Source organism: Pteropus medius, unplaced genomic scaffold, assembly GCF_902729225.1.
Source record: "Pteropus medius unplaced genomic scaffold, Ma_sr-lr_union100, whole genome shotgun sequence".
In the NCBI taxonomy this organism is placed as follows: domain Eukaryota; kingdom Metazoa; phylum Chordata; class Mammalia; order Chiroptera; family Pteropodidae; genus Pteropus; species Pteropus medius.
In genome coordinates this window covers 11,195,992-11,222,114 of record NW_024342474.1, presented here as the reverse complement: position 1 = coordinate 11,222,114, position 26,123 = coordinate 11,195,992, and the positions used below count along the sequence as shown (strand labels likewise).

General features: G+C 37.2%; 1 pseudogene; it reads left to right on the top strand.

Annotated features, from left to right (window-relative positions):
• LOC120604867 (cytosolic acyl coenzyme A thioester hydrolase-like) overlaps window positions 1–15,181 on the top strand; it is a 37,356-nt pseudogene extending 22,175 nt beyond the window's left edge.
• The last annotated feature ends 10,942 nt before the right edge of the window (window positions 15,182–26,123 follow it).

Genomic DNA, 26,123 nt, shown 5'->3' with positions numbered 1-26,123 from the left:
TTTTATGAAATATCTGAAATGTGTTACATTAATATATTTAATGAGGCTGTCAGTTGACAGAACATAAAAGTGAGCTTATGCTCATCATTGTCTGACTAGCATTGTGCTACTATGACTAGCAATAATAAAAAATTTAAATGAAGGACCATATCTAAAGCAGATAGAATTTTTGAGTGAGCAATTAAAAAATGTTCTAACATTTGCAAAAAGATACCCAAACTATGGTGTAAGATATGGATAAACAAGCAGAATTAGCTCTTAAAAGTAAGGTACTATTTTAATAAATATGTATTTGGGTGTTGATGATAAGCAAACAGAAGGTTTTTAGCTCTTTCTAAGGAGTGACTTTTCTGTTATGACCTGTTTCTCATGGGAGCTTAACTTCCCTATGTAGCTAAATATCTGACAAACATAATATTTGAATTGTTATAAGTGAACAGCCCTCCAAATGTGTCTCACTGACATACTGTGATTCTTGTATTCAGCTATATATGGTTGATAAAGTTTAACTGCGTTCAGTTTCAATATGCCATATGGTAACAAGATTCTGTCCAAGCATGCCTACTTTTTGGCCTGTTTCTCCACAGTGTCCAACATGTCACATTGTTATAATCATATACACACTTTGGCAACTGGCTCAAAGCTTTGCACTATTATTCATTCCCTGGGTTAATAAGAAATGTAAAAACACTTTTATTTATCAAATTTGCTCACATCAAATAAAAGACCTAGATTGTCTGCTTGTAACTCCTGGGTTGGACTTTCCTGTAAGCTGCTGGCATAAGATACAGAAAATTATGAAGGTGTAAATCATACTCTAACATGGCTAAAAGCTTTGTTCCAGACATGGTATTGGCACAAAACTAAAAATATTGGATTGATTTTCCAGAAGTTCAGAGCCATAGTTTTCATATCCTTTTTTTAAATGCCAAATTATATCACTAATATTATTTTTTTCTGTTTTGACATGATCTTGTGTTATGGGCCCATCTTTCAAATTTCCCATTTAAGCTATTCTCTGGCTTGCTTTTATTAAACCAAAGGAATTTCAGATCTGGAAGACTATTTAAAATCCTTTGGATGACCACTTTAATACTTAAGGGTGAAATACAGCCATTCTACAAAAATGGAATATTGGAAGCATTGCACTGGAATAAAACAAAACAATTAAAACAGATTCTTAAATAGCAATCATTGGTTCCAGTGTGTCAAATTAAATCTGTGCCTCCTAAGATAGTAATTTTTCCATTTTCAAATTAACTAAGCCAAGTTTTAACTTGTGTGGCATAATAAATCTTTTGCTATGTTTTTTATTTGTTTGAATAAGAATAACCTTTGTATTTTTTAGATTATTAATGCTTTGGTGTTTTATAATAAAAACTTTTCCTCAAGAAGAAATGAATGGTGGAGAGAAAACCTATTGCTCAATAAAAATAATGAAGTGAATTTTTTAAAAACCCAGATAATTCGAGAACAGACATTTTCTCAAATATTACTTGCTGCTCAGGATTAATTTTACATAAATTCATTCAGTGGTGACATTTTCTTAGATGACTCAAAGATACTAATTTAAGAATAGATTTCACCATCAAAATCTTTTGAGTAGAAGGTATAAAGACAAATGTTTCCTTTTTCAGTTTCAACAGTCTTGTTAATTTATGAAGTCCAGAATTTAGGAATCCATGACTTTAGGCTCCAGAGGGTCACTTAATAGATAATTGAGTCATTATATTGTATTGTTTCTAGTTTGACAAGGACCTATAGTAGGTGTTCAATAAATCAGTCATGTCTACAAAATGAAGGAATTCGTGGACTTGCTACATTATGTAACACAATCAGAGGCTCTCCTAGGGTGGCAGAGTAGGTTTGGAAGCAAATCGGGGAAATAAAGCAGCAACAAAAGTGCCAGATGCAGAGTCTGCAGCATCTTTATCCCCAAACTAGTAATTTATATTGAAGGAAAGAATACAGGCCCACAATCTTTCGTGTTCATTTCCAAAATCCAAAAATCTCAAGAAACTAAAAGTATTTTCCAGAATTCATATGAAGGGAAAACCAGATTTAAGCTGACAGAGGCTATTTATGTTATTTGTTTATCCCATTCAGTGTAAATATTCACATATTTTGCTACAGAAACACCAGTGTGTTTGATTACAGACTCTGGTGAGAAGTTATATGATATGCAATATATGCATTTTAATACCTTTTAAAAATACATATAATTCTGAGTTCTTAAACATTTTCACTCTGAGGTGTGGGACAAAAGCTTGTGACTCTGTAAATAGCTGATCTCAAATTATTGAGATATTTTCTGCGTATTTTCCTAGCCATCAATTATCCTCTCCTTTTCAATGCTTGACTCACAACAAAACTTCTTGCAAAGGAGCTCCCCTTCTAGAAGATGAATGGTACCTTCTCTGTTCCTTGACTCACAACATGAAGTATTGCACCTTCATCAACCATCAGCCCTCACTGTGGCCTGGTTCTCTGGGAGCTGTGCTCTTTGTGCTTGGTTAACTTGGGAAGGCCTTCGTGCCACATGCGGTCTACAGGAGCACTCAACAAGTAAGCTGGCTTCCTGTGGGACCATCAGAGGTATCACATCATATATATGATAACACATACTGAGTGATCAGAATGTGCACAGTTTTCTCCATGAAGTTGTATCAAAATAGAACCGATCATTTGAGCTTTGTTAGTTTCAGGCATAAACCATAAGGTGATCCAAGGAAGAGAATTCAGCTATTTATCCTTGATCAATGAATGGTCTTCTTCTGTCATTAAACAAAGATTGTCTGGATAAATTGAACTTTTCCATGAAAACCAAGTCTGCTGTATCTACTACTCCATGAGGGACAAACCCCAAGGTAGAATGCTTTCACATCTGGCTTTAAGTAACTGATCTAATTGGCCCAGGTAGAACTTAATCGGGACAGAGTAGAAGGGAAACTAAAATTAGTTAATTCTGTTCTTCATTAATAATTTGGGCTGTGGAATTTGGGAGATGATTGGAGTGTTTATTCTCTAAATTTATCCATATAATCACTCTACCTACCTCTACTAATGGTAGAATTGCATCGAGATTGGTCAAGCCAGAAAATTAGTATTTAAAACCTGCTATGATAACCCACAGGAGTCATTACAGGGGGAAAGGAAATTTGGTGGCTTGCACCTTTTTTGTTCCTTCTTGACTCTGGATTTTGGAAGGTCCAGAGAAAACACTAGTCTTATCTGGTTTCTCTAATGACATCTCTCTCCTTCCTTCTTTCACCCTTCCTTCCTCCTCTAACCACCCCAAATCCTCTCTCCTTCTCTCTTTCTAATCATCTATTGCTCACTATCACTCTCTCTGCCTGACTGTGATTCTATCTGCTTTTATCATACTGGGAAAGTATGAGAAAAGATGGGAAAGGAGAGAAATGGGCATTTGTCATCCTCTAGTGAGAGTTCAAATATTACTGAAATCATTATTTACCGTTTGTAGTCTTATAAAAGTAAAGTCTTCCTATAGCAGCAATGGCAATTCTTAAATTTCACTTTGAGAACCACTTAAACTAGAGATCATTTAGTAGGCATGTAATTCATACAGCACTTTGAATTCCTTGGGAGATTTTAACTGAACTGAAGGGCGTTAATCCTTTATAATAAAATGAAATCAGCTTGTCTATTAACCCTGGAATACATTTTTCCGAATTATTCAGGGTTGAATTTATTTAGCTAGCTTGTCAAGAAAGGTTCTGAAAGTTTCATTTTAGGGGAGTTCCCATGGGAAATTTTCTTATCAAAATTCTTATTTTGATATTCTGGCTCATGATTATTTTTCTTATTCAGAAAACAAACAAATAAAACTGTAGGGTTTATAGAAAGTGAATAAACACTGCTTTTCTAATATTTCTGAATATTTGTGTTTTAATTTTATAGTGAAATGTGTTAAGAATATCTTTTGGCTTTTCTAACCATATTGTCAGCAAGAAGCTAGAAGGTGAGTTTAAAACCAGTTGTGGCATGGCAGCTGCACTGGACTTGGCTTCTTAAGTGGCATCTCTAGAGAGGGAGGTGAATCTCAGCTTTTCACCTTGACACGAGCAGGAATAATGAGAAACGTGCTCTTTGGAAAGCTGAGACCCTTGGTGTTCTGTGTTCTGGCTCAAGCTATTTGCAGTGCACCTCCCTGTCTTCTACCTCTGGCTCGGGGATGCCCCACATGGCTTACCAAGACTTCAGACTCTCTTGATGGTTGCAGTGGCCCTAGACCAAGGGTTTCACACACAAAAGCATACAAGTTCCAAGCAGAGATGTAAGTGAAGCCTGTACAATGAGAGAGGTTTCTACTGAGTTTCAGCTGAGAGGTGTACTGGTCCCATGGTGTTAGAGATTCCATTTTTTATTTTCAAAGGAAACACAAAATCCAGAATATTTTTAGATGCAATTTTATAATTTTAAAATATTCCCTTGTCATTACTCAAGTTTAAAAAAACAAAAAACAAAAAGCAGCATAACAGCAGGCCTGTGAGCTGCCTGTTGTGATTTCTCCCCAAATGAAACAAAACCAGGAAGAGACATTGTAACAGTTCACCTCTGTACTCAGTGATTTATGTATCCCACAATTTTTTAAGGCTTTAGGCATCTTTCTAGTTTATCAGGAATCACAGCAAAAACGTAGACTATTGTAACTCCACATATGGAATGTGCGCAAGAGCTGTCGCGCCATGGTCTTGACCGCTCTTGATCATTAGAGACCATCTGCACACTGTGTAAGAGGAAAGAGGTGTTGATCAGGTAGTATGCTTTGTGCTCTCCAGCTGTGATCTTGCTGCAGCTTCTATTAACATTGACCCTGTAACACATACTCTGCTTTAACAAGGAGGCAGCACCAACAAGATGAACTAAACATGAGGACCAACTCCCTCCCTCGCCCCCAAGAAGAGAACACCCAAAGAGATGCTGAACTAAAGGCCCGTAATACAAACCATTGCTCATGGGAAATGAAAAGTACTTAAGAGATGACTGAAATTTACAATGATTTCAGACCCACTTGGCCTCCATTTCTTCCTCGAAAATAAAGCAGTCTCATTTCAAGTGGTTCTCTATAGCTTGTGATTATAACAGAGACATCGATTTAGGGCTTGGACACAGGTATTTTAGAATATGACTGCTATCAACCCACAGTATAGTGAATCATCTGAATTTCTGAGCATCTGGCTCACCTGGATTTTATAGACATAAACTGTGTCTACATGAAGCAAAGTAAGGGATTTATTTATTTTCTTATTTATTTATTTCAACAAATGATTACTGAGTTTTGTGTTGTTAGAACTAAAAGATAATTTTGACAATACCTGCCATTAAAACCATTAAGTCTAAGAGGTAAGAGAGAAACATAAGCAACCAACTAAATATAACACATTAGATGTTATGATAATGGCATACTGTTCCATCAGTAACTCCTGCTGGAAATCAATCCACATTTCTCCTTTGTCAGTATCCTAGTCTAAGGCACTATTATCTCTCTTGGAGACTACTGCCACAAACCCCTATCCGCTCCTGAAGCTTCCCTTCCTGCTACCCCCATCCCCATCCAATTCATAGCAACCAGAACAATTATAAAAAGAACAATAAAGCCCTGTAGGTATAGCTATTGTGTATTTCTCCAGCCTCATCCCCTAGCACTGCCCCTCCCAGTCTGGTCTCCATCAGTTCTCACAAGGAGCTAAATGCTTTTCTTGCTCGGAATCTTGCTGCTTGCTATTTCTTGTGCCGAGAGACTCTTCCCTGGTTTACATATCACCTCTTAAAAAGGTGTTGATTGCCCTAAGTTCTCCACTTTAAACTTCATCTCTATTTTGCTTTTTACCTTTATTATAATGTTCACTTATTTTTGTCTGTTTTCTGCATTTTTTTTGTCTGTCTCCTCCACTGGATTTCGTGAAATTGACATCATTATCTCTCTTGGTTCCTATTGTACTCTCAACAACTTGCAGAGCACTTGATGTACAGAGTCATTCCTCAATAAATATTTATTCTAAGAATGAAGGAATCACAAGTCCTTATTGGACAAATATGGGGAGCAATTTGTTCTTGAGATTACAGAAAGGAGAAAGATGGTTGGTTATTTTATTAATATTCTAGGGCTGCCATAAAAAACAAACAAACAAACAAAAAACAACAAAAAAAGACGTCACAAACTGGATGGCTTAAAGCCATGAAAATTTATTCTTTCACTATTCTGAAAGCTAGATGTCTGAAATCAAAGTGTCTGCAGTGTTGATTCTTTCTTGGGGATCGGAAGGAAAATCTGTTTCAAATCTTTCTCTTAGCTTCTCAATGTTACTTGGCTTGTGGCAGCTTAACTTCACTTCATCATCACATGAGATTCTCCCTGTGTGTCTATGTCCGAAATTTCCTCCTCTTATAAGGGCACCAATCATTGGTTTATGGCTGTCCTTAATTCAGTATGACCTCATTTTAATTGATAACATCTACAAAGACTATTTCCCAACAAGGTCATGTTCACAGGTACCTGAGAGTTAGGACTTGAACTTATCTTTTGGAGGAACACAATTCAGCCCACAATAGTCATCTATCTCTCATAGAATGTGGCATTAGAGTGGGGTCTTAAAAAATGAATAGAAGTTGGAGTGGGGAGTGAGTTGGGTAAGTGTACAGTTAGAATAATAAGCAGGACAGTACATTTCTCATAATAAAGACATTAAAGTTGGGCAGTAGTTGACTGAGGGAAGACTTGAATTCTGTATAGAGGAGTCTTGATTTCAATCTATTGTCTTAGTCTGCTCAGGCTTCCGTAACAAAATAGCATAGACTGGTGGCTTAAACAATAGAAGTCTATTTTCTCAAAGTTCTGAAGACTGGAAGTACAAGATCAAGGTGCTAGCAGAGTTGGTGTCTGGTAAGATCTCTCTCCTTGAGTTGCCTTCTTATAAGGGCACTGACCCTATATATTAGGGTCCTGTCCTTATGACCTCATTTAACCTTTATCATCTCTTCACAGGCCCTCTTTCTTTCTTTCGTTCTTTCTTTTTAATTAAGTAATTTATTTTTATGGTGACATTGGTTAACAAAATCCAGTAAGTTTCTGGTGTACAATTTAACAGTAAGGCATATATATATTGCATTGTGTATTCACCTACCATAGTTAGATTTCTTTCTGTCACCACATATTTGACCCTTTATACTCTATCTACCACCCCCTCTCCCTCCCTCTGGTAACCACTACTCTATTGTCCATGTCCATGAGTCTCTGTTTGTCTTGTTCATTTGATGCTTTTAGTTTTATATCACACATATAAGTGATATCATGTGGTTTTCAACTTTTTCTGTCTGGCTTATTTCACTTAGCATGATTATCTTGAGATCATTCATGTTGTCGCAAATAGGCCCTATTTCTAAATACAGACACATTGAGGCTTAGGGCTTCACCTCTAAAAATAGCAAATTATATTAGTAATGAGGCATGGGAAATAGGAGATTTACTTCAGAGACATTTCAGAGGTAGAATCTATAGAGCTTGGCAATATGATGGAGGGTGTGATGATGAGGGAGAGATACAGGATAGATGAGAGAATCTGGTGAGACTGGGTATTAATCTTATCTTCATTCATCTATATTGCCATGGTATGGTTAGTTAAGGCATGCATGTTTATGCATGTCAGAATTTCTCTATTTTCCATTTTATGAAATTAAGACTGCACCCCAATTTTCCTGATTCTTTTATTTCTGAGTTTAATTTTCTCGATTATAAAAATTCTTTCCAAAATCCTGGCCTGCTTGGCTGTTTCCTGCACCCCAACAAGTTCTTCTCAGTTACCTCTCCTGAAGGTTAAGTTCTGTTCCTCAACTGCCAATCCCAGTTCAGAACCTACTGTGATTTGACTATTCCTAATATGCCTAATTTTCTTTTCAATTGTTGCTGTATGAACACCCGTTGCTTACATTACATTTGTATTTCTTGGTCCTAGCATTTGCTTGTATCACCTCTGGCCTTACTAAACCATTTGGACATTCAACTATCTGGCCGCTCCCAGAAGAGCAAGCGTACTGCCAAGTTAGTTTCTTCCATGTGCTTCCTGTCCATCATCAGCTTTCTCCCAACTGGCCTTTGTTTCTGACATCTTGCCTATCTTCTCTCCCAGACTTTTCATAGCGCTGGAACTTTCTAACTCAGGCAGCTAGGTAAATGAAGAATCAGTTTAGACAACCAATCCTCCCCCTCTTTTGCCCTGGTGAGTTCACTGCCTCAGCATTTTTTTTTTTTCAGTGCTTCTGCATCATAGTAAATGTTTTCTTTTCAAAAGCAGTATAATTTTTATAACCTTCAAATTCATGTTGCTTTATTGATATAAAACAGTTTCTTCTAAATACGAAAGGCTTAAACTCATGTTTAGCCCTATCAGGTTCTCCACCTGACTGATCCCAATGGGCTAGTAATTGCGAAGTTGAACCTCATTTAGCATAAGGCAGCAAGCGATATGCCCATTACCCCGACAGGCAGTTGTCTAGAACACTGGGCGACTGGGCGGCGCATGGAACACAGCTCACTCCCCCTCCCCTCCCGCCACTGTTCCCAGTCAGACCCTTTTATCCTTCACTGTGTGCTCAGGGTACTTCCTGGAGGTACTTTTGTTTCTAGGTATCATTATAGGGCTTTAGAGAAGTAAGAATTTTCTCCACAGAAAGTTTATGGAGATTTCCTTTAGAGTTTTGATTGCTTTTATCCCATGAGACAGCCTAAAGATGATAGGAAAAATTGTAATTTGTAAAAATGATGACCACATATGAAAATATGTAAACATAGTTCACGTATTATACTTCATACAAATAGTTTTGGTTTGGGGATATAGATAGATAGATAGATGATATAGATATAGATATAGATATGGATATATAATCTCCTATAGATTGTATTCTATAAACATTTTAATGGATACTTAATTTGGAAAATAATTTGAATTTTAATATTTACTGGAATTTTTTAATATAAATTTTGTGTCTTCATCTTAAGGAGCAAAAAAAAAAATGTGTTTAGAGACTAAGGATAAAATTCTAGAGAGAAGAAAAACAATGTTTTACTGAAGGATGGATTGAATTGCATGCCAAAAGTACTCAGAAAGAACAAATGCAGTTATATCAAATGTCATAATGTAATTTTCTAATTTGAATACTATTAACATTAGCTTCTCAATTTTTATGTGGCTTTTTAATATTAGTGAACAGTGCCAAATGGCTCCTAAAACCAACTTATTCTTTTTCATTTAAATTGCGCTTTCCAAAATCTGTAAGGTTATTCCATTCCAATATTCTTAGCTATATTTATATTTAAGTATAAAGTCAATATCTTTGAATGTGATATTGCATATCAGATTGATCATATTTTGTTATGCAGGAAAATACATATTTTACAGTATAAAATATTCAATATATAGGTGTGATTAGAAAAGAGTCTTAAATTTTTATCTTACAGAAATAATGGAAAAATCATAATCTCAGATTGAATATCTTGACTGGAGACTGCCTAAGGTACGTGTGCTTCTAGTGAGTTCGCAATTCCAAGATGGTTACTTCATGTTTGTTATTTGTAAAATATAGTAAGGCCCATTAACACTTTGGTACTGGGGTTAACAAGCAGTTTTTTCTTCTTAGACTCTGCTATATCCAGTTTTGTACTACCTTTCATTATTAGGCTTTAGAAGCTTAACCTAATGTACAGTCTTTGAAATATAAAAATAGTCTTTATGTTACAAAATGATGCACCATAGAGTTCCTTTTAAATGACAAGCTTTTTTTACGTGGCTCCACCTCCAGCTGGGCCAGGATCTGATCTGCCTTTGAGGTAACTATATTTGCAATTGCTCTTTGTCATTCATCTCTCAGAGGTTCTTGTCACAAATTAGAACAGAGAAGCCCCAAACTTCCTCTGATGTTTCCTCTAAACACAGAGCAGCTTTGTTCAAAGAACAAGGAGTTTTCGTAGATGTCTTTACAGAGCAGGCTGGCCCACAGAAGTCCCTAGAATATGGAGCTAAGACGAGTTTGTCCCTATTTACAGAAAAAGTGCTGGAATCTCAGCCCCTTATCCAACTCCAAATCCTAAGAGCTCCCGGAATCTTGCATTCAATCATTGAATAAGTAGAATAGAGTCCTCTCAATTCTGTCTCTATACCTCAGAATCTATCTACTTTTCTCCACTCCCCCACACCACCATCCTAGTTCTGGTCACTATCATCTCTTGTCATTGCCAGAGCTTCTTATTACCTTGGTCTTCTGTCTTACTTCTCAGAAGTCCATTGTCTGTATTTCAGTGTTGCTAAAAAGCAAATACTTCCAGCGTTTCCTTTTGTCACCAAGATAAAGTCCAAATTCCTCAATATGGTATAATTTTTACCTCTTTCTGCCTTCAGTTCTCACTCTCATGTTTTCAGCTTCTTTGTATTTCTTTGTATTGTTACTTGATCCTAAACCTTTGCATATGCTACCCTTGATCTGGATGCTGATCTCCTCTGCCCTCCCTCTGCCTCCTCCATTGCCTTCCCTTTCCCCTTCTCGACCATCTTGCCTGCTTAATTAAATTCAGCATTTAGATATAAACCTTGATGTTATACATTCTGACAATCTTCTCTGACTCTCAAAACTGAGTTAGGTACCATGCTTGTGTGCTTCCATAAGACATAACACTCCGTGTGTAATGACTTATTTATTTTTTACTTTCCCAACTAGACCATCAGTTTCTTGAAGACAAGCTCCGTGTTATTCATTACTGCATCCTCATCCTTAGCACCTATGATTTTGCTTGACACATAATAGATATTTGCTTTATATTTGTTAAATAAATATTGGCTTGTGCCCGCTTACCCCTTACTCCTGTTTTGTTTCTATATTTCATTGGCTCCTGGACATTTGGGTTTCTCTCCTGCATGCTGCTACCCTGTGATTGTCCCCACTGAATCTGACATCCAGTTTGGCTTTTCTTATTTTAATCTTGGCAATCGTTCTGTCTTGCATAACTTTTATACCAGCCCTCTGGCCTTCTCTGTTTTGACTGCTTTGGAAAACTACCCTCACTGTGACATTTTCTGCCCGGATGATATCCCTTCTGAACCTGTGTCTGTATGGAGAGTAGGGGGATGGAGAGTACATATTTTGTTTCTAATTATCTGTTATTACAGCATCACTGTGCAAAGGTGAGGAGCTTTGGCTTTCTTTTTAACTAGAGAATAGCTAGAGAACTATTCTGGAGCATGAATTTATCACAGTATAGTCATGCTTTCTTTACTGGGTGACTATGAACAGCATCTCTGTTAAAATAGTCTTGCCTCTGCTCCCCTCAGCCCATTTGCTATGAGCATCAGGTCTCTAATTAGCTGCTTACTCTAAAACCTTAGTTATCCCTTTTCTTTATCTCAGTCTGCTTTCTGCAAGTCTTAGCAAGATTCAGGGAGAAACACCTTAATTATTGCTTCCTCAACAGCCTCTATCTTTTTTTTTTCCTATTTCCAAGTTTTAACACAGAGGATAGAAACAAAAGTGTCCCCCCAAATCCTACCGGGCCACCAGTGCCTTCTTTACCTACGTGTCCCTGACTACCAAATTAGATAACACAGATCTAGAGCCTGAAGATTGTGGCTGTCCCAGGTACCATCAGAGGGGCTGTAAGATGTCCTTTACTATGTCCCTTACCATAACACTCATAATGTCTTCCAGATTTAGATCCTAACTCTGGGAAAACTTAAGGTTGGAATTTTTTAATAAGGATGAGATTAAGTTGCTTTCATTTCATAGAATGGGGCCCTAATGTACAGATTAAATTTAGGTATGAATGAATCAGAAATGTGTTTCTTGCACTCTCAAACTTGTAGTCTGTTTCTCTACTTGTTATACTTACCTCACAGAGTGGTTTAGATTATTAAATGAGAAAACGTATACAAAAAATATGGTACAATGCATGACCCTTAGAAGGTGTTTAATACCTTCATCTTTCCTCAGTTCAAACCTTAAATGGCCAAGGTCATAGGTTTTATCTCTTTTAGGATCAATAAATTTTCACAGATGGATATCTGAAGATTTTGGCATGTGTTCACTGCAGTTATCAAGTGAGAAAGCATAAATGAATAAGTGCACTTATTTTCACTAAGGGATGACTAGATTTAATCATATGACATTCTGAGATTCTATAATATCCACTTCATCCATGAAGACCAGCATTTAGAACTGGAAACATATGGATACTAAGAAGTGTGTTAAGTATAGGTATAGACACTGGTCTATTCATAGACGGAAAAAAAAATGCTGAAAAAATATATTTAGAACATATATTAAAATATATTAAGTATGTATTAATATATCAAAATATAAAAATATATTAAATTGTTTAAAAAGTGAGAAAAGCATACTAAGCACTGGAAATATCCAGGGTTATGTTCTCTTTTTTATGCTTTTTGAGCCATAATGATTTTCTGTTGTTTAGATCGAGCTTGAATGAAATTCTGCCATTTTGTCAGCAGTGTTCAGGCCTAATCAGTAAGAAAATGACAGAGGCAGAGGCAAGAAGCTTGATGGAAGAATGAAATTATACATGATTATTGCAGAAATATACCATGGAGATATCTTATAAAGAAGAGAATGAGGATTTTGGAGAAAAGATTCAGAGTCTTCTTTGTGTAATGTTGTATGACAATGAAATCCAGGTAACTGTTGCCTGAAGACAACATTATAGTTAGGATACAGGTTTAATTCTTGTAACAAAGACTCAAAATTTCAATGATAAAAACAATATAAAAATTCGTTTTTATCTCACAGAATTATTTAAGAATAAGCAGCCCAGAGCAGACATGATGATAGCTCCTCAGTGTCAAAAATCTGTATCTTTCTAGCTTATGGCCAATACCACATTTAGACTAGTGCAAGAAAGGCCCTTGCACTTGGCCCTGTCTCTAGTTCTCCTTGAGATGTGTGTTCTCTCCGCAAACTGGAAGTCTTCAGGACCAAGGAGGTGTGCTTATCTGGAACATCTGTCCCCTCCCTCACAGTTTAGACCATGTGTTAGGTACTCAGGATCCAGAATACCCTACTCCAATGGCTCCAAACCTGTTTCCTCTATCCCAGAGTGTTCTGAGTTGCCGGTCTGTACTCCCTTAGGCTCGAGGAAAGAAGTGGCTAAGTGATAATTGTCTATGGGAACTTAGACATGTGATCTGGGGTGTATGTACACCCCATGAGATCCTTTATAGTGCATTGTAAACAATAGTTGGGTAGGAATATTCATAGGCCAGAGTTAGCTTGTCTGTGGTTCTGTAATCCTCAATGTAAGACTGATGCCTCATGGACCAAAATTGCTTGTTCAGCTCCAACCATTACATCTGCATGTCAGGCAGCAGGAACAAGAAAAAAAAAGAGGAGAGGAGATAGATGGTCCTTTAGGGCATAATCTAGGAAAAAATACAAAAACACATAGTTTCTGCTCACATTCCATTAGCCAGACCTTTGAACATTTTTACTGAGCATCCCACATTCTCAGTTAAAAGTTCTGTTACTAAGGAGAAGAGAAGAATGATATTGGAGAAAACCAGCAGCCTAGCACATTCTTTTTCCTTCCAAATGTTAATCCCAAAGTCCCATTAAATTACAAAATTAATCTCAAAGTCCAGGGTCTTGAGGTAATATGTGGTCCTCTCCAACAGGTTAATGTAGCTTATGTGGGTTCGGGGATATGCCAACTAAATAAAAGCTATTTGTCTCTTCCTCCCCACACCCAAATTCTAGAAAAAATGGTAAAAGAGGAATAGGTTATCCACAGTAAAAATGCTCAGTCGAAACAGAAAAGAACGAGAAATTCTAGGGCAGTTGCTGGTTTTTAGCAGTCATCAAATCTTGCTGAGGAAGATATTGCAAAACCTCCCTCTCTGATAGCTTGGTTAGTCCCTGGTTAGCTCATTTGAAAACCTTTGGTTCTGCTCTCTGAGGAAGTTCTTTCGCCACTGTGATGGGTGGTCCCTGGCTTTGCCCTCTGTGACATTCTTCCTTGTCTGATCTCCTCCACAGTAACTTTACATGAACATTGGAGCATGTGTTGCTTTTGGGAGAAGTACTCAGGGGTTGCTTTATAGGTTCAACTGACATAGACATTTTCATGTTACATGTGTTATTTTTTTGAAGTATATTTTCCTCAAAATCTTAGGGCCCGAGCTCATTCTCTCAGCACCAGGCCTGCCCGACACCTGTGCTCTCCTTCAGCCACCCGCCCACCACTGCCAGCAGGTCGGGTCCTGCCGCCCGAGACCCTATCCGCCATACAGATCTGCCGGATCATGCTGCATCGTCCACGGAGGAACTATCCTGAGTATGATCGAGGCGTCAGGGGGCATCATCGGCACTCGGTATGGTAATTGCCAGAATGGGGAGCGCTCTGTGGTCACCCTGGCCGGGATCGAGCGCACCGACTTCTGGCGCGCATCAGCGCAGAGATCACCTACACTCCCAAGCACTCCATGCAAGTCCAGGTCAACGTGATGTCTGAAAACATTCCCACGGGTACCAAAAAGAGGACCAATAAGGCCACCATGTGCTATGTGCCCCTGTCGCTGAAGAATGTGTACGAGAGCAGGAAGACAGCCACAGGCGGTACGAGGCCCAGAAGCCCAAGTGGAGGAGCCGGGATACCGTCCAGCCTGCCCTGAACCCAGGGCCAAACACGGTCAGTTACAACCAGTCCAGCTTGATCCACCTGGTGGGGCCTTCGGAGTATGCACCGCACGGCTTTGTGCACGGAGGTGAGGTGTCACCGTGAACTTCATGGAAGATGTGGGTGAGATCATGGCCACACGTCACTGCAAGGCCAACACACTCACAACTTCTGTGGACGCCATTAACTTTCACAATATTAGAAAAGGCATGTCATCACATCTCTGGGCACTTGACATTCACAAGCAATAAGTCCATGGAAATCGAGATCCTGGTGGACACCGACTCTGTAGTGGACAACTCACAGAAGCGCTACCGGGCCGCCAGTGCCTTCTTCACCTACGTGTCCCTGAACCAGGAGGGCAAGTCACTGCCTGTGTCCCAGCTTGTGCCTGAGACCAAGGATGAAAGAGGTGCTTTGCAGAAGGCAAAGGGCGATACCTGCAAGATGAAAGCGAAACAACAGGGCTAAGCGGAGCCTCAGCCCTAGATGCCTTCCTCCTGCTGTTGGGCCTGCAACAGCCCCAGCGTCTCATCATCTAGAAGTTATCCCCTGGCCAAAAACGCAATTCAAATTGAAAACTGGTGTTGTGTGCAGTATTCCTCTGGCGGTGTTAACTCTTCTGAAAACCTGTACACCAAAGCTTTATTTATATCATTCCAGTGTAAATGCTATACAGTGTTGTTGCCAACACCCAGAGGCATTCGGTGGAGCCCTGGGGAATATTCCATGTTCACTACACAGTATGTAAAGAATCCAGCATCACTGATGAAGCTGCTGTTTGGCTGGGGGTAGTAATCTTAGTAAAACAGTTTATTGGCTGGCTTTATTGTTATTTTTATTTTTTTTATAAATAAGAAGCTGAAGATATTCTCTCTTGTCAGACATATTATATCTGAGAACCTTTAGTAACTACTCTTGTGCCTTTGCCTATTCTTCCCCATGTTCTTAATGGCCTTCTTGAAGCCATCCAACAGTTGATTGGGAAGGCTACAACATTAATCTGATCATTGTTTGTGGGCTGGACTCATTTACTTACAGGGAGATGCTTGAGAGACAGGCCTGAGGGCATAGTTTTAGGTCCTGCTAAGTCTTGTCTTTAGAGCCACTTTTTAATTTTGTTTGCATTTTAGATACAGTATAATTAACTTTGTTAATGACATGAAATTCTAAATTACTAGACTCTTTGTCCATTTAGATGAAAGGGTACATGCAGAGAAAAACCTTAAGCATATTCCCTTCAATCAATGCTCATAAATGTTCTAGTTCTAGGCTGAGTCTCTCTTTTTTTTTTCAAGTCTTTGCTAAAAGCCTCAAAAGGCAGCCAATATACAGCAACATTCTGAGTTTTTTCAACAAGTCCTAAACTCACAGTCCATGTTCATATGTGTTTTGCCTTCCAAGGCATCAGAGGTAACAGTTTTGTCAATGTATTTCCAAGAATAACGAGTCACCAACTTTCCAGCTTCTTATTATCTGTGTCCCTTCCACCTGCTGCTCAATTCTTAAGCCAATGGCTTTAGATACAGTTGTTGCTATAGAATTCCAAAATAACAGTAGTTTAAACAAGATAGTTCATTTCTAACTTCCATAGCAGCCCAGGTCAAAGCGGCCCAGAGCAGGCTAGCAACTCTGTGAACATGTCCACTTTGTGGTTCAAGATGACTTCTTCAGCTCTGCTCATCATGTTCACTGGGAAGAGGAAACAAGAAGATGGAAGGCACATCCTTTCCTCTTAAAAGCATGACTCAGAGGTTTGCACCACTTGTGCTCACATCGAATTAGCCAGAAGTTAATCATGTGACTGCACCTCACTACAAGGAAGGCCAGAAATCAGGTCTTTATCTGGGAAGCCATAATCCCAGCTAAAATGTCTGTACCATGGAAACAAGAAGTCAATAAATATTGGGAGAACACTCATACTATCTGCCAGAGTGAGCCATTGTTGGTACAGATGGGGAGCAGTAAACAGAGAACACTACTATTCATCTGCTTTATAAACATTGGTGGCTTTCATAGTCACTGAATAAACTATTCCTTCCTTTTCCTCCTTAGGAGCTGAATAGCCAAGCCTGAATTTAAATGATGCTTATGGACTCTAAAGTGGCAGAGCATTTTTGGAGAACTTCTGTTTTGTTTGGCAGAGATAATTGGCCTACGGGAAAGATCAGCATGTATTTCTTAGTCTTGAAGATTTTATAACATTTCCTTAGACCACAAAATGAATAGAACAACTGTGAACAGAATATTGGAAATTATAGAAGCCAAAAGAGTGCCTCCCAAATAAGCGTTTATTTTTTAATCTTTCTAGATTCGCTTTCTAGAAATAGCTCTCTTCTTGTCTTTGCTTTCTACAGTGGTCTTGCACTGAATCCACACAGAAAGAACAGAGCATCTAAATCTAGATTCAACTCTCCTCGACTTTAGTGGTAATTTTCTCCTGGGCATGTACTACCAGACCTAATAAGGGTTTACGTTAGGAGTCCCAACTATTCTTTAGACTGTATCAGATTTTTCGCATTGCGGATTAAATGATAGTGTTCAAACACTGGAGCTAATTAATTTCACTATGACTAAAACCAGGCCTGACTGCTGACTCAATTTTAATACAAAGTAGTGGTAAGTGCACAATCCTTGGGTCAGACAGACTGTGATTCAAGCTGGGCTCTGAGAAGTATGTCTTAGCCATTCACTTATATGTGGGGAAGGAGATATCAGTTTTCTTCTCTCTCGATGTTACATATTTATGATCTTATCTTCAACTATCAGTTCTTGATATATATCTCTAGCTCTGTTCTTTTTCCTAAGTGTCTTTTTCCTGTATTTCTAGTCATATGGACTGTTAGGAACAATAATTGAACTTAGTAGGCCTGTAGGTAGTTAAACGAGATGGCATGTAAAATTGCCGAGGACAGTGCCTAATAGTCAAATGATAACTATTATTATTTGCTCATTTGGAATGAATGAATTAATAAAATAGCACCTGTAATATACTTCACAAGAAATGGTATAGATGTGTGTGTATGTATGTGTATATGGTGTTATAATAAAAGTTGTTCAAAATAACACAGAGGTATACCAGAACTCTTTTTCTTTAAAAAAAGACCTATGATTGAGAAATGCTGCTCTGTCTAGCCTAGAATTTCGCCCCTCCCTTGCACTATACTTTGTATATAATAGGTAAGTAGTTAATAAGTATTAATATTTGTTAAAATGAATTTATTAATATGCAGATTTTTATCTTAAGATTTTCTACTATAATATGTTAACATAGTAATACATTAATAGCCAAATGCAAGGCATCATTACATTCATGTCATGTTATCTCATTTATTCATCAAAATTACACATGATGATAGGTCTTATCTCTATTTTACAGAAAAGTACACTGACACTTTTATAAGAGGGGTTAGCTGACTTATACAGAGGTATATGGCAAGTAGCTGGAAGATGCAGTAATAAAACTCAGATTAGTTGGTTCTAAAGTCCATTCTTTCAACCAAAGTACTGTACCAAAAAATTTAAAAGGTAAGTGTGAAAATAGCAAAATGGCTACATAATAGCAATATTTACATCAATAACATTATCTTAGAAGTTTACCCTCTAAGCTTGAGAGCAAATGCCCATGGTCTTGCTCTCTCAGACAAAGCAGGCATGTAGTATAGAATTCAATGTCAATCAAAGCCGTCAAATGTATCTTACTGATGTTTTTATCTTTGCTTTTTATTTTCGATTTTGTTAGGATCTAAAGTGAGGGAACAAAAGAAGAAAGGGGGATTCAAAGAAAGAGATATATTGATATCCATCATTCTTGTATTTCCAGTGCCAGTCTTCAAAAGAAAATGCTTTCCAGTTTATCTTTCTTTGTCTAACATATACAGAGATGTGATCAGTTATTAGAATGATCAAATATATGGGAGAGATATGAATAATAAAAAGGCAGTTATACCATCTCAGCAGACCAAAGGAAATTTTCAGTTAACAGTTTTAGCTGTGATTTAGAAAGGCTATCATAAAAATGGTGTTAAACCCATTGGAGGAAAACTTCTCATTAGAATGTAATAGGACAGTTTAAAATACTTAGAAAAAATAACCTGGATAGAGTTACTGCTGTGGCAGTGTATCAGTTTTCTATTGTTACACAGCAAATTACTAGAAACTTAGCAGCATAAAACAATACACATTTATTATCTCACAGTTTTTATACATCAGACGTTTGAGTACAGCATAACTGGATCCTCTGCTCATGACTCATATGCTGAGGTTAAGGTATTGCCCAGAGTTGCAATCTTGTTGAGGCTCAAACTCCTCTTCCAAGCTCCCATAATTTTTGGTTGAATTCTTTGTAGCTCTAGGCTTGAGGCCCTCAGATGCTAGAGTCTAATCATATAAAAGACTAAAAAATGTTAACTACTTTACAGGGACAGAAAGCAAATCAGTGATTCCTTGGGGAAGGAGGCAAGATAGATCACAAAGGGGTAAGACAACATTTTAGGGATAATTTGATTATTATTTTGGTGGTGGTAATGGTTCCACAGATATATACATATGTTAAATTTCATCAAATTGTATACTTTGAATAGGTTCAGTTTATTGTACATCAATTGTATCCCAAATAGGTTTGAAACAATGAATATAATGGAAGAGTGAGCAATGTGCTACTTATACTGAACTGTGATGAAGAACTAAGAGGAAGCAGACTTATCGTGAGGAAAGACTTTTCCCTGGCCAAGTCGGCTAAGACTTAATTATTCAGCATTATTTACTGAGTACTTGTTACATGCCTTGTACTGTATTAGGCATTCTGTGTATATTATCTGATAAGACTGTCACAATAACTTTGAGTGACTCAGGTCACTCTTGCTATAAAATAATTTTTAAACAAAAACTTTAACAATCATTTGCCCCAAATAGAGACCAACAGTGTTCTGAGAGATGCTACACACAGCAGAGGCCTCCGATTTACAGAAAACTACCAAATAAAACTAGCTGGCTCAATGATTCAAATCTTTCTTCATAGGAGATTCTCTGGTTCAGAAAACACAAAACTTAGGCAAGAGAAAGAAAGAAATTTCTCTTTACCCTGTTATTTAAGTCCATGAACTACAAAATCTCTAGCCAATACAAGGCACTTTATGAAATGTATGAATTAGCTTAACACAGTGCCACCACTATGTAGGCCAATGGACAACAAACTCAGTGCTCTCCAGTGGAAAGGAAAATGATCTTGAGATTGAGGAATGGAAAGATCAAGATCTGAGATATATTAACCCTAATTCCCACATGAATAAATGAGATATTTGAATGGAGAGCCATATCAGAATCAGAGCAGCACTTTCGAAGTGCTGCCATAATGTGAGAATAGAATGGTTGTGGGGAGAGGGTAGTGTCATAATTATGTCTTAAAGCTTGGAAACTTGATAGAATAAAATCAGACTAATGAGATGAGGCTTGACTCTAAAAATCATGGTCATGCAGTTATTGGGCATTTCTGACTCTTATGCTGGGATTGCTAATTTCAGACACATGAAAATATATATAAAGTAGTGTGGCTTATGGAATTTCTCTGATAAATTATGCAAATGAACAGCAGACACAACGGGAAGATTCAAGAAACCGACTTGATGATCATGCATATCAGTCTAATTTACCCATAAAGTAAGGCATGGTGCAGGTGAAGATATGTCAAGGGCTTTAAGAAGAGCTGATTTCTCAAAAAGTATTTCATGCTTCAAATTCCATATTTATCAACTAACTTTAAATCTCTGACCACTATTAAATGAAAACAACCTCAGAAAAGATCGATGTGCATAAGTTCAGAACATTTTGAGAGGTGAAGGAAAGTTCGTAATTGAGAGAAGAATTAATTGGTTTCACAAATTCGTAAAGACAAAATTTTAAAAACATTTTTAAATGACAATTATAATTTTAATTATAAAACTATATTATTTAATTACATAAATTATATAAAATTTATACAAAATTATATAAACTTATTTGATTACAATTATAATTATAGTTTATAATCTTATAAAATACATAATTATAGTTTTATAATTTTACAATTGTTATATCATCATAATGTTTTAAAAATGATAAATCAAATATTTAGGATAAGGTGCTTCAACTGCTTTTTGGTTTTTGTTTCCAATAAACTAATATATTTTTATACAATAGGACATTTGTTACTATATAAATATAGTACATGCAATATTACATGATTTCACTGGGTATTTAAGAATATATACAATATAGTAAAGAAAAGTACTTAGAAGTAAAACAGAGGAACCTTAAAATATTTTAAATTGCTGTATCATTAGACAAAATCATGCTATTGTAAATTACTTGAATCTAGAAAATAATCTTTGGAATCTAATGCAAAACCATTATCAATGATAACCTTGCTATAGCATCAGCATTATAAAACAAGCCATACTCTTTGGAGAGAATGATGGAAATACACCTTCGAATGCTGTAAAACACCTTTTGTCTTCAGAGACTTAATCCAGCAATGCCGTTTGAGACTCTGCAAACATAACAAAACACTGGTAACATTTGACAAGGCTGAATCTATTCCTCTTAACCTCTCCTGTTTCAGATTTTCTTTATTTTCTGCAGTTTAAATTTGAATCAAATCAACAAAGAAGATAAAAATATTAAAAAGTAGAGCATGCCATTCAAGTTGGGCACAAGACCAGTTTTCAAAATTTAGTAAAATTAAAATTGAAATAATCAAAGTGATATATCAAAAGTTTCTAATGGTTAGAGCTTGGTCCTTTGGGGTGAAATTTGTGCTAGAAGGCCTACTTCTCTTTTTCTCTTGCTTTTCTGAAGTGAATGGTCTTTTTACCTGTGTGATATTGTTCATCCTAAGTTTAGAAAATCTTGCTTAGAAAATCTTGCTTGACTCTCATCTCAGGGTTTTGCTATTTTTACATATTTATGCTCTTCTCCCAAAGCAGAAATAGTAAAGAGATGCCAGAATACCCCACACATACCTTGTGAGGTAACCATGTCAATCTATTTACTGGACCAGGCAATAAATTGTGTCACCTCTTTATTTTTGCATATCTTACTCTCTCTGCTTAGGACGCTCTTCCCTTGTGAACCTGGACATAATTTTTTTATAAAATATGATAAAGTAATAAACTTTTTTTCTCATAAGTAAATGCATATGTATACAATTCTGCATACACTGCCTGGCTTAGACACAGTCCCCTACAAAGTAGTCCTTACACTGCCAAACATTGAGAGTGTGTCCGCTTTTGTCATTATATTATGAATATTTGTTTATATATTTGACCATTTTCAGTATACTGAACTCCTGGGAGATGGGGGCTATTTCTTATTCAGGTTTTATCTCCAGAATGTTCAATAAATATTTGCCGAACGCATCAATTCCTTGAGGTTCAGCTACTTGAGGCTCAATTTGTTACCAATTATAAATATTTAAGAGCAAATTCAAAGACTTGGCAGAAAGACTTCTCAACAAATGTTGAATGAATGCTACATTTTAGTTGCCTGAATGCATGTACTTTGTAATATAAAGGATATTTTGTATGTATTAACTTAGTAAATAAGACAAGTTTCACTCTCTCTCTCTCTCTCACACACACACACACAATACTCCACACACACACACACACACACAAACTCAGACACATGCACACACATGCACACAACAAACTAGAACTGGATAGTGTAAGAAAGCTACTAAAATATTCAGTAGTGAATATATAACAAGACATTATTATATATTTAATATGTTGAAGCTCTGGAATTGTGATTATGCTCCTACCCAAGGATAAAAAAGTATCAATCATCCAACATTACTGCCATTATGTATAGAGTTAAGCCAGATATTTCTAGATTTGTTATAAGATTGTTTTTAACTGGTCCTGCTACCTCCTAGGTATCATACCAGCACTGACCCAACCTCAAGACGATGTAAGAAGAACAGAAAGGGAAGGGAGAAGGTGTTCTAGTTTTCTATTTCTGCTTAATGGTGACAAATTCAATGGCTTAAAACAACATAAATTTATTATCTCTCAGTTACCTGAGTACAGCTAAGCTGAATCCTCTGCTCTGAGTCTCACAAGACTGAAATCAAGGTGTCGGCCAGACTGTGTTCTCATCTGGAGGCTCAACTAGGACAAGATTTGCTTTCAAACTTCCTCAGAAAATTTGCAAAATTTGTTTTTGTATGCTTGTGGGATTGAAGTCTTTGTTGTCTTTCTTACTGTCTTCCTAGAACTGTTTTCAGCTGCTAGAGGTCATTCTCAGGTCCTTATTTCATGGCTCCTGCCATTGGCACTTTCACACTTCCAATCTCTGCCATCAGAAAGAGAGAGCCCCGTTCCTTTTAAGAGCTAACCTGATTAGGTCAGGCTCACCCAGATGACTCCCTTTTATAAAACTTGAAGTCAACTAATTAAAAACTTGGTCAAGGAATTGAATAGGTTATTATTCCATCACATTCACAGGTTTTTCCCACTCAAGGGCAGGGCATGACAAAGGGGTCAGGAATCTTGGAGGTCATCTGAGAATTTTGCCTACCATAAAGGATATTGTAGAAGGTATCTAGGAAGCGCTAAAAGTGCAGTGAGAGGTTTCTCGAGGTAGGAAAAGAAGACTCTAATTTCTCACCGTGGTCCTACCCTGGTGGTGCCATTGGGCAAAAGCAGAGCATGGTAAGGGAGGTCCTGGGAGGGACTGATGCAAGTTCCCTGGAGTTTCAAGGTGTATATAAAAATCACTCTTTGTACCAGCAAGAATGAGGGAATTTTTGAGGAATATTTAGCTTCAGAGAGGCAAAAACAGATGGTGGTCTGGTAGGTGTCAGAAGAGGACAGAGTCATTCCATTCTGGTACTCCAAGGCTCTTAGGGAGGGGTAGGAAGATGCCCCACTCTGAGGGATATTGGAACATGGGCTACTTGAGAGATACTAAAGGAAGACAAGGCTGCCCCTCTTTGAGGGATCCTGATAGCTGAGGAGGCTGAGAGCTGAAATCCTTCCCAAGAGAGCCATGCACAGAATCTCCATGGAGACAGTATATCAGAAGAGCAGATAGAATCCACTTGAGCCTGACTGAGATCTTGGTTGTCTCACCAACTCCAGCAGGTGACCAATTACCTCAAAAGATCTCTGCCTCCTCTGCTTTTTCCTGCAATCTCCCAAATCAGGGGAACTGAGCTTTGAAATATGGAAGAGAAAGAAGCAACCAGAATCAGACCATCCTTTCCCCCCAATCCAAATCACTCAAGCCAAAGCCTGGTCTCCTGGGGAGAGGGAAGATGTGCGGGTAGGAAGGGGAACAAATGAGATTTAAACCAATATGCGATGAGAGTCTTAAAGAGACCTGAGCTTTAGTGAAAAGTATGGCATATTTCCAAGATGTCCTTAAGAAACAGGGAAGTGACATTTAACAGAACATGACTGAAACAGTTACTGGAGAAAAATAAAATATTTCATGTTTATAACCCATATTGAGGCTAATCAATAAAACAAGTATACATATATTTAAAATTTCCTACAAGCTTCCAATTTTTTTTCATCCAAAACAACTTTTTTTTCCACATGGCTCCCAATTTTCCGGAAAACAAATGATACCATCAAGTTACATAGTAGAGTGAATTACATCCAGATACATTTCCCAAGAGCAGATTTTGATAAGGAAGGCTAGGATGAATCAGTACACAGGATATATTAGCAGGATGGTGAAGAAGGGATGCCACTAAAATTGCCAATTATGGAAACAGCCAGAAAGCATTTCTGGATGGCAAATAATCCACAGTTTGACACGTTTGCCTGTTATATAGGCAGGTCATTAAAATGAGACCCTATCATTTGTTTCTGAATGCAGCTATTATCTTATGTTATACTTGACATTTTTAAATAATGTGAAGATACATCTGGAAATACAAAAGTATTTCACAGGAATTTAAAGAAGCCAAGAAACCATAGCAACGTAGCTGATTTTGTACATCCCCTCTAAAATAAGTTGGCTCATTATGAGGTGAAACAAGTAGTTCTGATGATGCCCAATCTGAATATAATTGAAATGAATGTAAATAATGTCTATAAAACTTAATAATAAATGATAAATCCATTATTTTTATCCTTGCATTGCTGGTTCACCTGATATACATTTCATTTTGAATTCCCATGATAGAAGTTAAACTTAACGTGTGTGTGTGTGTGTGTGTGCGTGTGTGTGTATGTGTAGTTATCGGTCATTGTAGCCCATTAATCATAGTGCAAACTTTTAAAAAGATTTATCGTTGACTTTATGCAATCAGCAATAAGTTCAAATTAGCATCAGAAGAAACCAATGTTTTCCAATTTAACAATAAGAACTATTAACTGCAATAGTAAATATCACATCCATATGGTGGAGAAAACCACATGTCCCAACAGAAGGAATAGGAAGCAACAAAAAAAAGTCTAACTTAATTTTGCTGGTTTGGCACAGAACATTTGATTGCTAAAATAACTTTTAAGACATAGCACCATGGAAATCAAATTTTGTTAAACTTCTTGGTTTTAAGACAATTTTATGTAAAATTACAGTTGTTTATAATACATACTTTAAATATTTAAAATTATTACTTCAAATGATAGAACTACATTGCTAGAAAGTCCCATGTGCAACAGAATATGAAGGCGCTGATGTAAGATGAGTGTGGTAGATGACAAGCCACTAATGAATGGTGAACCCTTGAGTACTCCTTGGCAACACAATTGAGACTAAATGACATGCATTATGCATGATTTTAAAATGTGATTAACAGTATTATAAGAGTGATTCTTTTTCAAGTGCAGATGTACCTTCTTATAAAAGAGACAGCTTTCTTAAACTGTTTTGTAGGATATGATTTTTTCCCCTCTGTTTTGGATAATTGAGAAATTGTTAAAAGCTTATGCTATATATATATAAATACACACATATATATATATATGTACATATGTACATATATATGCAAACACTTGCTCATGCAAAGGATATTTTTGGAGGATAAGAAACTGGTAGAAGTGGTTGCCTCTGGAATTAGAATAGTGTGGCTGGGAGGGTGCCCTAGTTTGGATTTTCCCCAAAGTAGTCCTGAGCTAAGAACTTGGGTGCAAGTGATTCATGAGAGGTGATGACAAGAAGTATAATATAGGAGTAGGAAAAGTGAGACTGGAAAAGGAGACAGCCAAAGAGGATAATGAGCATACTACTGGTATGTACAAAAAAAAAACTCAGTCCCACTAGGGATTCTTTCAGAAATTATGCGAAACACACTTCAAAATGTTCTCTCTGAAAGAGAGGAAAGGGAGGTTGGGGCATTTATCCACCCACTTCCACCCTCCACCTTCCATGGTTGAGAGTTGCCCCAGGAGCATTAACTTCTCCACATTTTCTGCTCAGAAGAGAAAAAGAGAGACTG